The following is a 14,479-nucleotide window of genomic DNA, read 5'->3' as shown; positions in this document are numbered from 1 at the left end:
GGGATTTGACTGGTTCACAGCAACCTCAATATGAGTCATTGGTGTGATGTGACAGCCAAGAAGCTAATCCAATATTCCCAGTGATTTGAGAAGGAAGCACAGTATTTAGGGTTAGGGCGGTGACAGTCCCTCTGTGCTCTCCTGTGGCCAGAACATATTTAGAGTAGTGTCTTCAGTTCTGACTCCCACATTTTAGAAAAGACATTAAAAAGGTGGAGAGCTTCCAGTGGCAGATGGCCAGGATGGTGAAAGGCCTGAAGATCATGTCATATGAGACACAGTCAAAGGAACTGGAAATCATTAACTGTGAAGAAGAGAAACTTAGGAAGGTCATGACAATCGTCTTCAAGGATTTTAAACGCTGTCCTATGAAAGAGACTTAGACTAGTTCTGTTTGGCTCCCAAAGGAAGAATTACAAACAACAGATAAAAGTTGCAAAAAGGCAGATTGAAGTTTGAAATAAGGAAAAGTTTCTTAACAATTAGGGCTTCCTTAAAGTAGAATGTGCTGCATTAGGAGGAAGGGGCTCCCTCCCACCTGGAGGTTTTGAAGGAAATGCTGGACGACTATATGGCAAAGAGTTCTGTTCAGGTATGGATTGGAATGAAAGGCCTCTGCAGTTCCTTCTAACTCTGCGATTCTTTGGGAAGATCCCTTGGGTAGAAGTTGTCCCTCCCCAGGTGCCAGAGAGCAGAAAGACATTCCGATTTACAATCGCCACATATGAGGTTGCTCATTGCTCCCTCGGGCACCCTCTCCTTTAGAAGCAAACAGAATTCTGGAGGACAGCTCAGTTGTTCTACAACTCAGCTATACCGTATGAGAAAGGTTCTAATCTTACAGTTCTCATCACTGCTAACTCTGTATTGGTATATATACCAGCAACCAGGCTATGAGCATTACTCATGGTGGAGTGGATTGGGCACTGGACTTAGGGTTAGAAAGACCTGGGTTCAAATCCTATTCCAGGCACTTACTAGCTATGTGACCCTAAGCAAGTCACTTCACCTCTATTTGCCTCAGTTTCCTCACCCATAAAATTACATTGGATGAAATGGCTTCTAAGGTCCCTTCCAACTCTACATCTCTGATCCCAAGACCATGCCCTCAAACATCAGGCTGAACATCCAGAGGATACTACTCCTTGGTAATCCCTCAAGTGCTGTGGCTGTGCTCTCCTACACTTCTCACACCAAAGGCTTATCTGAAATTTCATGCTTCCTATAATGTCTGCCTTTTCTTGCTTGAGTCAACACTCAACATTATCTGGGATGGCTTTCAACCACAATAGCCTTCTTCCTAATTCCTGATGCCTGCCCCTTAATCTTCTCTGTGGTCCACAACACTCCTGAGTGCTGCTGTGAACCAAATTAAAATATAATTGGGAAATATTTAACAAAATAGATAAAAATACATTAAAATAGATAATATTAAAATTTAAAACTGAGTCAAAATGCAGCTCACAAGGATCCTCCCATGTGGCTCAGTAGCCTTCATTTCTATTTGAGTTTGACATCATTCCTCTAGAGTATTTCAATAAACAGGTCCCCTTTCTAGCATCCTTCACTGTTACAAATAGTAGGGAGGCAATCATCCTGTGAAATTCCTCACACCTGTACCTATCCTTTCCTTTCAACCCCAGGACATCCAAATCTCCTAAACTTTAATCTGAACCAGAAATAGGTGACTTATACTTCTCCTGGACTGGAAAGAGAAATAGTTGACTTTTATATGGTTGTTGAATCCCGTCCCACTCTCTGTGACCTCATGTTGGGGTTTTCTTGGCAGAGATACTAGAGTGGTTTACCATATCCTTCTCCAGCTCATTTTGTAGATGTAGAACTGAGACCAACAGGGTTAAGTGACTTGCCCAGGGTCACACAACTAGTAAGTGTTTGAGGGCAGATTTGAATTCAGGAAGGTGAATCTTCCTGGTTTCAGGCCCAGTTCGCTATCTGCCATACCACCTACTTGCTCTTGACGTTTTCATAGGCCTTTACATACATAATCTCATTTTAACCTCATAATAATCCTTTGAGATAGCTACTATAGATTTTATTCACTTTAAAGGGAAGAGGGAGAAGATGGAACTCTATCTATGATTTTACTGTTATAAGGAATTCCTTGATCAAATTGGCACCTGCATTTCAATTTATAGTCTGAAAGAGTTGACTGAGAGCGCTGATGAGTTGAGTGACTTGCCCAGGGTCATACAGTCAGTATGTGTCCGAGGTAATTCTGACCCTGAGGCCAGCTCTTAATCTACTACACCTCTTGTTCCATTTTACAGATAAGGAAATTAAGTCTCAAAGAAGTTAAGCGACTTACTCATGGTTCTACATCTACTGGACAAAGAATTTGAACTCAAGTCTTCTGATTCCAAGTTCAGTACTCTAGCTACTGTACCACACTGCTGCCCTAATTACAGGCTTTTTCCCAGAAAGCTTTTGTGAGGCCAGGGGCTGACAGCTGTGGCAAAGAGGAATCCTCCTCTTGTTGAGAGGGTCTGGTATCATCACTAGAAATGGAGTGTGTCCCAGGGAGAACTGTGTCTTCTGCAGGACAAGAAGAGGAGCTCTGGGGTCTTTCTCTTTGGCCACAAGGACAGTGTTTAGGGACACTGAAAGTCCCTGTGTGAAAAAGAAAGAACATCACAATGAACCAGGGATTGGATTTTCCATCTAGAGCTGAAAGAAACATCAGAGACTGCCTAGGTCAACTTCCTCATTTTACAGATGTAAGTCCCAGAGAGGTTAAAATGCAATTAAGTAACTGGTCCAAGGTCTCACAGACAGTAAGTGAAAAAGCTGGAATTTGAACCCAGGTCCTCTGATTATAAATCCAGCACACTTTTCACTGCCTGATGCTGTCAGGTTATATACCTGCCAGGTGCAACATGAAACTCCCGAGACTATGAGGCCATTGCCAACAGAGCTAAAGCTAGCATTTCTTCCACCTGGGACAAAATCAGGTTGGGTGGGCAAGTAGGAAAGAGGAAGAAGGGATGAGGCTATACGTGTAGTTATATTGGGAGAGGGAGGTGTCCCCTCCTCAGGTCCCAGGCAGGATGGCCCTGACAGAGGGGCACCCTGATAAGAGGCTGGGGGTTGTTGCCCTTCATGGCAATGTAGATTGGTGAAGGACTAAGAGGCAAGACCAGAATAATCCACCATGGGGAGGAAGCTTGGCATCCTTAAATGAAGCCCTTTTTACCCCATAGAAGTTATAGTTCAGCTTGGAGTCACTTCGCCAGCAGAGGGCAGTAGGAAGACGGCTGTCCCCAGCACAGAAAAACATCTGAAATTACTAAGAGAAGAGAGGGGACTGTAAGTAACCCTCGGAAGTGTGTTGCTTAGTAGAGGGTGTAAGTGCATTTTCTTCAGTTTATTTCCTATATTGTTATAGGAGGTTTCTTTTGTTTCCAAGGGTTTTGTTTTCCTTTTTTAAAATTCATGCCTTTGTATATAGTAATTTCTTTTAAAAATGTTAACTACAATCCTAATGAACAACAACCATGAGCATATCCACATACAAGGAACAGAAAAAAGGATCACATATGAAATTGAATCTCTTTTACATACAGTTTGTTATATATTAAATTTAACACGTAAGTACCAATACTGTCCTGCTTGTCTGTTCCCCCTTCTGTGTATTTTTTTGTTTTTGTTTTTTTGATGAGGCACTCGGGGTTAAGTGACTTGCCCAGGGTCACACAGCTAGTAAGCTTCAAGTGTTTGAGGCCAGATTTGAACTCAGGTCCTCCTGACTCCGAGGCTGGAGCTCTATCTACTGCACCACTTAGCTGCCCCTTAATTCCCCCTTCTGAATTCTCTTCTATGTATGTTTTTTGATATTTCATAAAGAAAAGAAAAAGACAGAAAACCAGCTTCCTGACTTAAAGAAAACTTCTACAGAACTTCCCAGACCACGTGGAACTCCCCACAAAGAGATTTAGGGACGTGAGGTTGATTAGAAGTTGTCCCTTCTCCTTCAGGTGAGGAACCAAATTGACTCGGCTTGGTGTCTGCAACCTGCTCTGCATCTCAAGGGGTTGGGGTATAGTGGGGTGCATTTCCCCCCAATATGTGAGGGGCTCACTCTCCTCTACCTCATTTTAGTCTCTAGGGAGAGCGGGCTCACTCTTAGCATAGTTTCTATATATCATAGCATAAAAACCTTACATTTGTATGCTCTCCCTTTTCCCTTAGGTCCTCCCTACTTCTGTTCTGGACCCAAACTCACAGAGCAGGTTTAATCATCGACTAACTCAAAAAAAAAAGCAACCCAAACTTCCCATTTCAGCAAATGTGAGTCCCTACCACAATCCCAAAGCCCTATGGGACTGTCTCCATAAGGGGATTAGGAACCTGACACATCTCGAAGCAGGGATTTGCTGGAGCCAGTTCAAACCAGCACATAGGAACTGATTGTTAAATGTTCAGTGTGAGTATTGATACCTCAGAAATTGGCAAATGCTACAAATCAGGACTTGATTTATGGTTTTGCTGATTGTCTAGACTTTAGAAAATGAGGGAGAAAATGTCAGTATTGCAGATTAAACTTAAAAGTGTATCATGCATACATTCTCCCCACCCCAGAGAGCCAGTTGTTAAAAATTTATCAGCACAAAATTTTCTGAAGGTCCTTTTGTACACAAGACACAGCAAAATTTCCCTCTGAGGGTCTTTGTACCATAGGTGATCCCTTTACAGATCCAGGAAAATTTCCTTTGAGTCTATTCCAAAGGACACATACAATTTCTCCAAATGTATCCCTGCTATTGCAAGGGCAATCCTACTTTACAATTACAAATTCACTCAATTACAAATTGAGTGAATTACAAACTCACTCAATAATAGGACAAAGACTCGGTTAGAGCAAATAGCAAAACCAGGTCAAAAAAGCCCAGAAAAAGGCTAGACACCCAAGGAAAAAAAATTAAGCACTCTGTGTTGATTAGTTGGTGTTTCTAGGAATGTAATTAAGCCTTATCCTAGGACTTCTAAGATATAAAAATATCACAATAAGGCAAATAGTCTACATGTGTTTAAACACAAAAAAGAATATAAACATTTTCAACCAGGCACTTGCATTTTAGTGATATCAATTCTATTCTCATATTAGTTTCAATATTAATACTTGTGAAGACTCCAGTAATACTAGATATCATTATTTAAACATTCAATGAATTGACAAATGAAAAATTTTGCCAATGACATCTTATTTGATTTGTAAAGAAACACACATGCCAGAAAATGATGGTATAATTACAATCTAAAAAAAAAAGTAACTCTTAGGATCCCCAAAACTGGAATATCCACGAACAAAAGTCCCAGATGGAAAATATATTGCAGGCATCCCTATAAATGGGAAGGGCTCAGCTTTATCCCAAATGAGGCTCCATATGTAGCCAGTATGCTCTGGCTCACTCTCCCAGAGCCACACTAGCTACATCTCCCCTTTGGGACCTACAGCTTTGCTGAAGGATTGTATCTCTTCACTAATGCTATTAGCTTGAGCCCCCTCATTTCTGTTTTCTTCACTGCTCTGGTGCCATTGACTAGCTTTCCAATTTCATTTAACCAATTAACATTAATTAACTTTCATAAAAGTATATTTCCTTTGACTATATGGCAAGAACAGAATACAAACACTTTCCCCCAATATCTAAGAGGCTCTCTTTACCACCCTTCATTTTAGTCTCTAGGGAGAATGGGCTCAGTCTTAGCATAGTTTCTACATAGAATAGCATAAAAACCTTACATAGTATCAAAGAGTATAGCCTAAGCAAATTTACACATTAGCTAAGTCTGCGAATGTATGTCTTCTTCTGCACCTCTAATCCATTATCTCTCCAAGAGGTAGGAAACACAAGTCATCACCAGTCTTCTGCAGGCATGATTAGTCCCTGCATTGAGTTCATATCCCAACATGGCAGGATTGCTGGATGAGTCCTTATCTCAGCTACCACTACGCTGGGTCCTGAAGTTCACTCTTTACTCTTTGGAACATCAGTGCTGTATTGGTTGCAAAATAATTACTCTCCTGACCTTTTGATACTCACAATGTCATAGTCTCCAATTCCTTACCCACAATGGAAAAAGAATAAAAGCTGAAGCCAAAAAACTGCAGACCATTGTCACAAGGAAGGCCTCTCTGCCCTTATCTGGAAAGGAGGAAAAGAAAAAGACCTTCATAAATTGGTCTCTCTTTGTTCAAAGCAAGAGAATATAGCCAAAGAGATGGGACCAAGGATGACAAAGACCTTTCTGGCTTTGCAACTGCAGCCAATTGAAAAGGCTTATCTTAATACCGTGGGGAGCAGGCTGGAAGCAGAGCAAAATGTCTGCTCCCATGTCTCTCCAAGGCATTTTCGTTACACTTCATCACAACTCTCCCAGAAAGAAGTAGGCTCTTTAATCTCCTCTAAATAGGGATACATTGTCACAGGCATTCTATGCATGTATCAGTATCCATTAACATCTTCCTTTTTTTTGTATCACTCTTACTCTCCCTACAGCACTCCTCCCTCCCCCCATCCCCAAATAAAACCCTTCCATTGTATCAAATAGTATAGTCAAACGAGAGAGAGAGAGAGAGAGAGAGAGAGAGAGAGAGAGAGAGAGAGAGAGAGAGAGAGAGAGAGAGAGAAGGCACTAGGTGGAATTTGAGCTAATTCTTGAAGGAAGCCTGAAAAATTGGGAGGTGAGGGTAAGAAGGGCATTCCCAACCAGTCAGTCAAAGGAGGCGAAAGACCCCTGCCCTCAAGGAGCTTCTCGATAAACGTCTGTGGCTTTCTATTACCCCCAGGATCAAATATAAAATCCTCTGTTTGGCTTTTAAAACCTTTCATAGCATTCCAGGCTTCTTACATTTTACTCCCATTCATTTGTGCTACAATTGAACAACGGTGGCATTCTTTCTCCTGTGGTATTGCTGCTACACACACACACACACACACACACACACACACACTCACTCACTCACTCACTCACACACTCCTCTATCTCACAACTCTGTGCCCTTTCACTGATTATACCCCATGCCTGCACTATTGCATTAGCCTGCTGATGGGACTGCAGTGCCTTAAATCTTTCCCTACTCCAGTCCATCCTCCATTTAGCCACCAAAATTACTTTTCCAGAAGCACAGATCCAACCACATCACCCCTCCCACAATAAACTCAATGAACTCCAGGGGCTCCCTATTGCCTCCAGGATTAAATACAAAATGCACTGTTTGGCATTTAAAGCCCTTCATTCCCCTCCCTTTCCACTCAGGCCTGGAGTCAAGAAGACTCATCTTCCTGAGTTCAGTTCTGGCCTCAGACACTTACTAGCTGTGTGGCCCTGGGCAAATCATTTAACTCTGTTTGCCTCAGTTTCTTCATCTGTAAAATGAGCTGGAGAAGGAAATGACAAACCACTCCAGTATCGGCCAAGAAAACCCCAAATGGGATCACAAAGAATCAGACATGACAAAATGGGCAAGATGATGATAACAAATGTAAGGACTGTGATCTTTAATCTCATGGATGAAGTCGTGAATCATTCCAAGTACTAGTAACATATCTCCTTCTCTCCCTGCCCCCCCTTCCCTTACCTAGAAAAGAGAGAAAGAAAAAGAGACAAAGTTAGTTGATGGATTAGTTTTAAATTAACTGAGGCTTCTTATAGGCAGCTCTTAGCCCAGAGCCAGTATTGGCTGACAGGGAGCAGAAGGAGAGAAATTATTCAAAGGCAGTGAAAGATGGCCCCACAGACAGAACTGAAGAAGTGGGTGGTGAACAAATGTCATCTAATTTCTAGAATCCAACTTCACAGAATCACAAAGTTTGAGAATTGGAAGGGACCTCAGAGGCTATCTGCCTCAACCCGTATAGGAAAGGAATCCTCACTATAACACACCTGATAAGTGGGCACCCAGCCTCTGCTTGAAGGCTTCCAAGGAGGGAGACCCTATCACCTCTCACATCGACACATTCTACTTTGGAGTACTTTGAATTGTTACCAGGTTTTTCCTGATATCAAGCCTAGATTGGTCTCTCTGCAATTTCTTCTCATTGTTCCTCTTAAAGTACAAATCTAGCCTAGGGTAGTCCTGAAGGCAGGACCATATGAGGGGCCTAACGAGTCTAAGGAAGGGTCTGCTCTGAGATGGGGTTTCAGGTCATCTCTTGATTTAGGCAGCTGGGCTTTAGGGTTGGCCAAAGGGTTTGGTCCAGTTTGGTTATCTGGAGTCATATCAGAACTTCCCTTGAATGGATCTGACTTGTCCTTTCTTCCCCTGGGGTAATCCCTGACCTAAGTCAGTCTCATAGACTTAAGCTATAGTACCGTGGTGTCTCTTCACTCCCAAGGCTACCACAGAATAAAATTAAATAATATAGCTTTTAGGTCTGGAGTCCAATTGACTATAACATTTATCATTTCTACTATCTCTTTGATGGCTGATGACTCACAGAGATGAGTATTACTGCTCTATCCCCTGCTGCTGAAATAGGATCATGGAATCATAGATTTAGAGCTGAAAGAGGCTTTAGTCATCATTTAATACAACCTATTCATTTTACAGATGAGGAAACTGAGGACCACAGAGGTTAAGTGATTTCCCCAAATTCACACAGGTAGTAAGGGGCCAGAGCAGGAATTCAAACTGAGGTCCTCTGATTCCAAATCTATTACTCTTTCCATTGTTCCAAGCTTTGTAATCCTTCCTTCCTTCCTTCCTTCCTTCCTTCCTTCCTTCCTTCCTTCCTTCCTTCCTTCCTTCCTTCCTTCCTTCCTTCCTTCCTTCCTTCCTTCCTTCCTTCCTTCCACCAACATATCTACTACATTCAATTCAATTGTAGGGTAGCTAGGTGACACAGTGGATAGAGTGCTAGGCCTAGAGTCAGGAAGTCCTGAGTTCAAATATGGCCTCAGACACTAGCTGTGTGACAAATGGCCAAGCCACTTAATCTGTCTGCCTCAGTTTCTTCTATTTGTAAAAGGAGCTGGAGAAGGAAATGACAAACCACTCCAGTATCCTTGCCAAGAAAATCCCAAAGAGTCATGAAGATGACTCAGTGACTGATTAACAACAGTGTACAATTCAAAAGGCAATTTGGTATTATAAAGAGCTGGTCTCCTAGTTGGGACAATAATCTGGGTTCAAACCCTGATTCTGATGCATATTGACCATGTGATTCTGGGCAAATCACTATACTTCTCATTGACTACTCTACAAAACCATACAGTTTCAGTCTTCATTGATAGAGGGAGTTTCCTCACTGGAGATGAAATTGCATGTCCAGAATAATAACAAAATGTACCATTTTAAATAAAAAATAATAGAACATTCTGTTCTGTAGAATATGAAAAAAGAAATAGATATAAGTAAAATAGAAGAAGAAAAGAACAAAATAGAGAATAAAGAGACAAGAATAAGCAAGAGAAACAAAAAGAAATAAAATGAGTATTTAATAGACCCTGTCCTCAACCTTAAGGATCTTAAGGACCAGGATAATTATCCAGGTTTCTTTCATTCATTCATTCAATGAAATTACAAAGTGAAAGAAAATCAAAGGCACATATTGAACTCATCTCCTGGAGACTGGTAATAAGCTTTTGATGTCAAAAGCTCATAGCATTTGGGGCAGAGCCCTTTCTACCGACTTTCAACCTCCAACCCCATCCAAGGAGGGTAGGCTGAATGCTACTTCTCTCACTCACCAACCAACTGCTGTATTCCAATCACATCTGTTTAGCTTTGCCTGGAGTTATAAAATTCAATTCAATTCAACAAATTCAATTCATCAAGCATTCAATAAATGTTTGTTGAATTAAGTTGAATTGGAGTTGTTTGGGAGAAACTGTTGATGAGGGAGTAAGTGAGCTTTCCTGGAGTCAGAATTTGATGAGCAGGCTCTCAGCAGGAATCCCTCTTCACCCATCATTCTTCAAAGGTTGGGGGAAGGGGGGAGATTGTCTTGACAGTCAGGAGAAGAGGAGAGAATTGAAGAGACACTGACAAGGCAACACATACAAAATAGTTTAGGTTAAAATACCAAACCTTGACTTGGTGCCAGTTCACTATGGCAACAGAAGAAGGGAAGATCACAGCAGCTATCCTGGGCCCAAGGAGCTAGTAAGTGGGCCAGATTGGAGGCTATGTCAGAGACCAATCAGACGGCTGAATGAACACTTTGGCAGGTTTGACAGTTTCCACTGGAGGACACAGACTTTGATCCTTTCTATTTACATGACAAGATTAGACAAGGGATAGAGAAGCCCTTGAGCTGAGGTGTCAAGGGAGGATGAAGAAAATTCTTTTCCCAAAGGGACTGAGACTTGGGTTGGAGATACACATTTATCTATCTCTCTGGAATCACACATGCAGCCTGATCTGGCAGCCCAGGAAATGGATTAGAGTAATAGAATCAAAGAATCTTCCAGGAAAAAGGGACCTGAGAAATCGACTAGTATGGCCCAAACCATGAAGCCTATCTAAAACATCCTTGTTCATCTAAGATCTGTTTAAAGACTTTTGGGTTGACAAGATGAAATTTAAGAGAGTGAAAGGTAAATAGAATCTTATATTTTGGGATTCAGAAAAGCTAGGCTCGCATGGGTTCAAAAAATCATCTTCACAGTTAAGTGGTGCAGAGGGTAGAACACTCAACCTGAGTCAAGAAGACTTGAGTTCAAATCTAGACTCAGATACTTACTAGCTATGTGACCCTGGACAAGTCACTTAACTTCCACTTGCCTCAATTTCCTTATCTATAAAATGGGGATAAATAATAGCATTTATCTCCCTTGTTTGTTGTGAGGGGGCAGCTAGGTGATGCAGTGGATAGAGTGCTATTCCTGGAGTCAGGAAGACCTGGGTTCAAATCTGGCCTCAGACTCTTACTAGCTGTGTCACCCTGGGCAAGTCACTTAACCCTGTTTGCCTCAGTTTCCTCATCTGTAAGATAAGGGTAATAATAGCACTTACCTCTCAGAGTTGTTGTGAGGACCGAATGTAATTTGTAAACTGCTTAGCACATTGCCTGGCACACAGTAGGTGCTTAATAAATGCTTGTTCCTTTCCCCTCTTGAGGGGAAAAGCTGCCATTTTTCCAGACACCTGTTTATCACCTAGGAATCATCCTTTACTTTTACCCTTAACTAACAGGGGCAGCTAGGTAGTACAGTGGGTAAAGTGCCTGGAGGTAGGAAGATTCATCTTTCTGAGTTCAAATAAGGCCTCAGACACTTACCAGCTGTGTGACCATGGGCAAGTCACTTAACCCTGTTTGCCTCAGTTTCTTCATCTGTAAAATGAGCTGGAGAAGGAAATGGCAAACCACTCCAGTCTCTTTGCCAAGAAAACCCTAAATGGGATCACAAAGAGTTAGACACAGTTGAAACAACTGAACAACAATTACAAAAACCCTGCCAAGCCGCCAAGTCTTATTGATTCTAGCTCTGCAATTTCCCTTGCTTCCACCTCTTTCTCTCTACTCACATGGCAATTCCCTAATTCAAGCCCTTATCACTTGTCTCCTGCATTACTGCAAGAGCCCACTAATTGGTCTCTCTGCATCCAGTCTCTCCCTTGTCAAGCTCATCTTCCATGCAGCTGTCAAATTAATATTGCTACAGCTTGGATCCGGCCAAGTCACTCCCTTACTCAAGTGGCTCCCTATTGCCTCTTGGATGAAATACATACTGCTCAGTTTGGCATTTCAAGCCCTGATTCCAACATATTCCAGCATCAAGGCTAATGACTTAAACTCTTTCAGCCTTGATTTCCCCATCTGTAAAATGGAGATAATAGCACCTACCTCCCAGGGGTGTTGTGCAGATCAAGGGAGATAATACTTGTTTTTTGCTAGGCAAACATTAAACCTCTCCATGCTCTAAGCTGTTAGTGAGAATGAAAGGTTCCTAAAGAAAATCAAAGTAAGGCTCCAATGGGGAAGAAAGAGATCTGAGGTTGAGGAGGTGTGATGACCCTTGTCAGGGTGATGGAAGATGGAAGGACGTTACACAGAGGAGAAAGGGATGAGAAAAGACTGTCATACAATTACAGCTTGACAAGAGTTTGGAGACTCCTCCTTAAAAGGAGAGAACTGCATGAGGAGAAGAAGGAGGAAGAGGAGGAGGAAGAGGAAGCTGTTTATCCTCCTAAGAATGATACAGTAGAGACACAAACTGTCAGGTGGGTATTTTCTTTCAGGGATGTGCTGAAGCCAATTTGTATTTACTCAAGAGAGCCAAGCCGATTGTTAAATTTTCACTTTGGAAATCAGCAAATTCTACACATCAAGGGCTTGATTTACTGTTTTCTCAATTTTATAGACTTAAAATGATGGAGAGAAATATAAATAATACATATTAAACTTTAAAAGAAGGAGTGTTTTCAACATGTCTACTATGGACGTGTTTTGTATAACTGCACATGTACAACCTATATTGAGTTGCTTGCCTTTTCAGTGAGGGTAGGTGGGGAGGGAGGAAGAGAGAAAATTTGAAACCTAAAGTTTTAAAAATATATGTTTAAAAATGTTTTCATGTGCTACTGGGAAATAAGAAATACAGGACATGGGGTACAGAAGTCTATCCTGCCCTATAGGAAAATAGAAGGGGAAGGGGATAAGAGAAGGGGAGAGAGACAGAAGAGAGGACAGACTAGGGGAAGGGATATTCAGAATGCATGCCATCTTGGGGTGGGGGAAGGGGGGAGATGGGGTGAAAATTTGGAACTCAAAAACTTGTGGAAGTGAATGTTGAAAACTAAAAATAAATTTGTATTAAAAAAAAAAGATGGAGTGTTTTCAGAGAACCAGTTGTTAACATTTACCATCCCCCCTGAGACTAGAGTATCAGAACAAAGAAGAGAACAGTAGTTATTACTGGTGACTCAGGGATATTGAGCTAGCTTTTTGTCTAGATAATAACAATAATAGAGAGATCTGTTGTCTTCCTGGGGCATGTATCCAAGACAAAACTTACAACCTACCAAGACTTATTAAAAGTAATGACAATTATTCTCTCCACTGACTTATGTGGGCACAAATCACACCACCAGGTATAACCTAAAAAGTTTTGCCAATCATTATGAAGTCTTGAGCAAGAGACTGAAGGCCTCAGGGGCACAGGTTGTGTTTTCTTCACTGCTGACCATGGAAGGCAAGGGATGCAGAAGAGAAAAATTAATTTGGAAAGTGAACAGCTGGCTATGAAGGTATTGTCTGAAAATGGGATTTGGATTTCTGGATCACAGCTTCCAATATAGAGTTGACAGTTTCCTGGCCAGAGACAGAGTCATATTGAGGACACCTAACAAAGGAGGGTAAGACTGTATTTGCCAGGTGTTTTGAAAATCTAATCAAGTAGCTATAAATTAATAAGGGAGAAGACTGCTTATGCAAATCCCTTAACTTAGACTTATAAAGAGCAACCATAAGGAAGAGCAGCTGAGAAACTCAGAAAGTCACCAGGGAGGAGGGGGGGAATCCAAGAAAGGAGCCAATAATAAAATCCATGGCCTTAAATGTCTATATAGAGACAACCAAAGTTTGGGCAACAAATAAGAGGAACCCAAAAAGGCAAATTTGACTTCCTAAGTATCACTGATAAAACCCATGACAATGGTGGAATAAAACATATGACTAGACAATGGCTTTGGAAAGGTATTCACACAGAAAAAGAATGAGTAAAAAAGCAGAGTACTACTTACATAGGAAGAAGGTAGATGAAAGGTAATTCAGGACACAGAGGGAGGAAGTATGAGAAATAGTATTTGTGTGAAGGTCAGAGAAGGAAGAAACAGAAATGATATTACTGAAGTAGACTGGAGTAGCACAAAGACAAATAGTGGGGGACTTTGGGAAATAAGCTATAACTGTAAATTTAGGATAACAATAGCATCTACCTCTCGGGGTTGTCGTGAGGATAAAATGAGATAATATTTGTAAAGTGTTTGGCACAGGGTCTTGTACTTTATGGTGAGTGCTTAATAAATGTGTTTTTATTTTTGTGTTAAAATAGATCATAAGCCTGACTCAGAGCCATGACAGAGTAATGATGGCAGACTTCAAGTATCCTGACATCTATTAGAGTGCTCTTTTTGCCAAAAGCAGATCAGCTAATAGCTTCATGACTTGCCTTAGGGACCATTTCATCCTACAAAACGTGGAAGAACAATCAAGAAGAAATTCTGTTCTGTATCTAATTCTTACTAACATGTGAAATCTCATGAATGGAGTGGAAATGATGGGGACCTTATGGTGAAGCAACCTCTCCATTCTAGATTTAGTGATAGAAGAGAGGAAATCTGGACATTATCAGCCATGCACCCTAGATTTTTAGGGAAGCAGATTTCTTGTCCTGATCCACATCTGGCCACTGGACCCAGATGCCTCCAGAGGAAAAAACGAGGCTGGTGACTTTGCACAGCCCTCCCTTCCTTAAATTCAATTCATTTGCGCATCATGACATCACCTCC

This window comes from Phascolarctos cinereus, unplaced genomic scaffold (genome assembly GCF_003287225.1).
Source record: "Phascolarctos cinereus isolate Bilbo 61053 unplaced genomic scaffold, phaCin_HiC Scaffold_5;HRSCAF=322, whole genome shotgun sequence".
Classification (NCBI taxonomy): domain Eukaryota; kingdom Metazoa; phylum Chordata; class Mammalia; order Diprotodontia; family Phascolarctidae; genus Phascolarctos; species Phascolarctos cinereus.
This window is presented reverse-complemented; position numbering follows the sequence as displayed.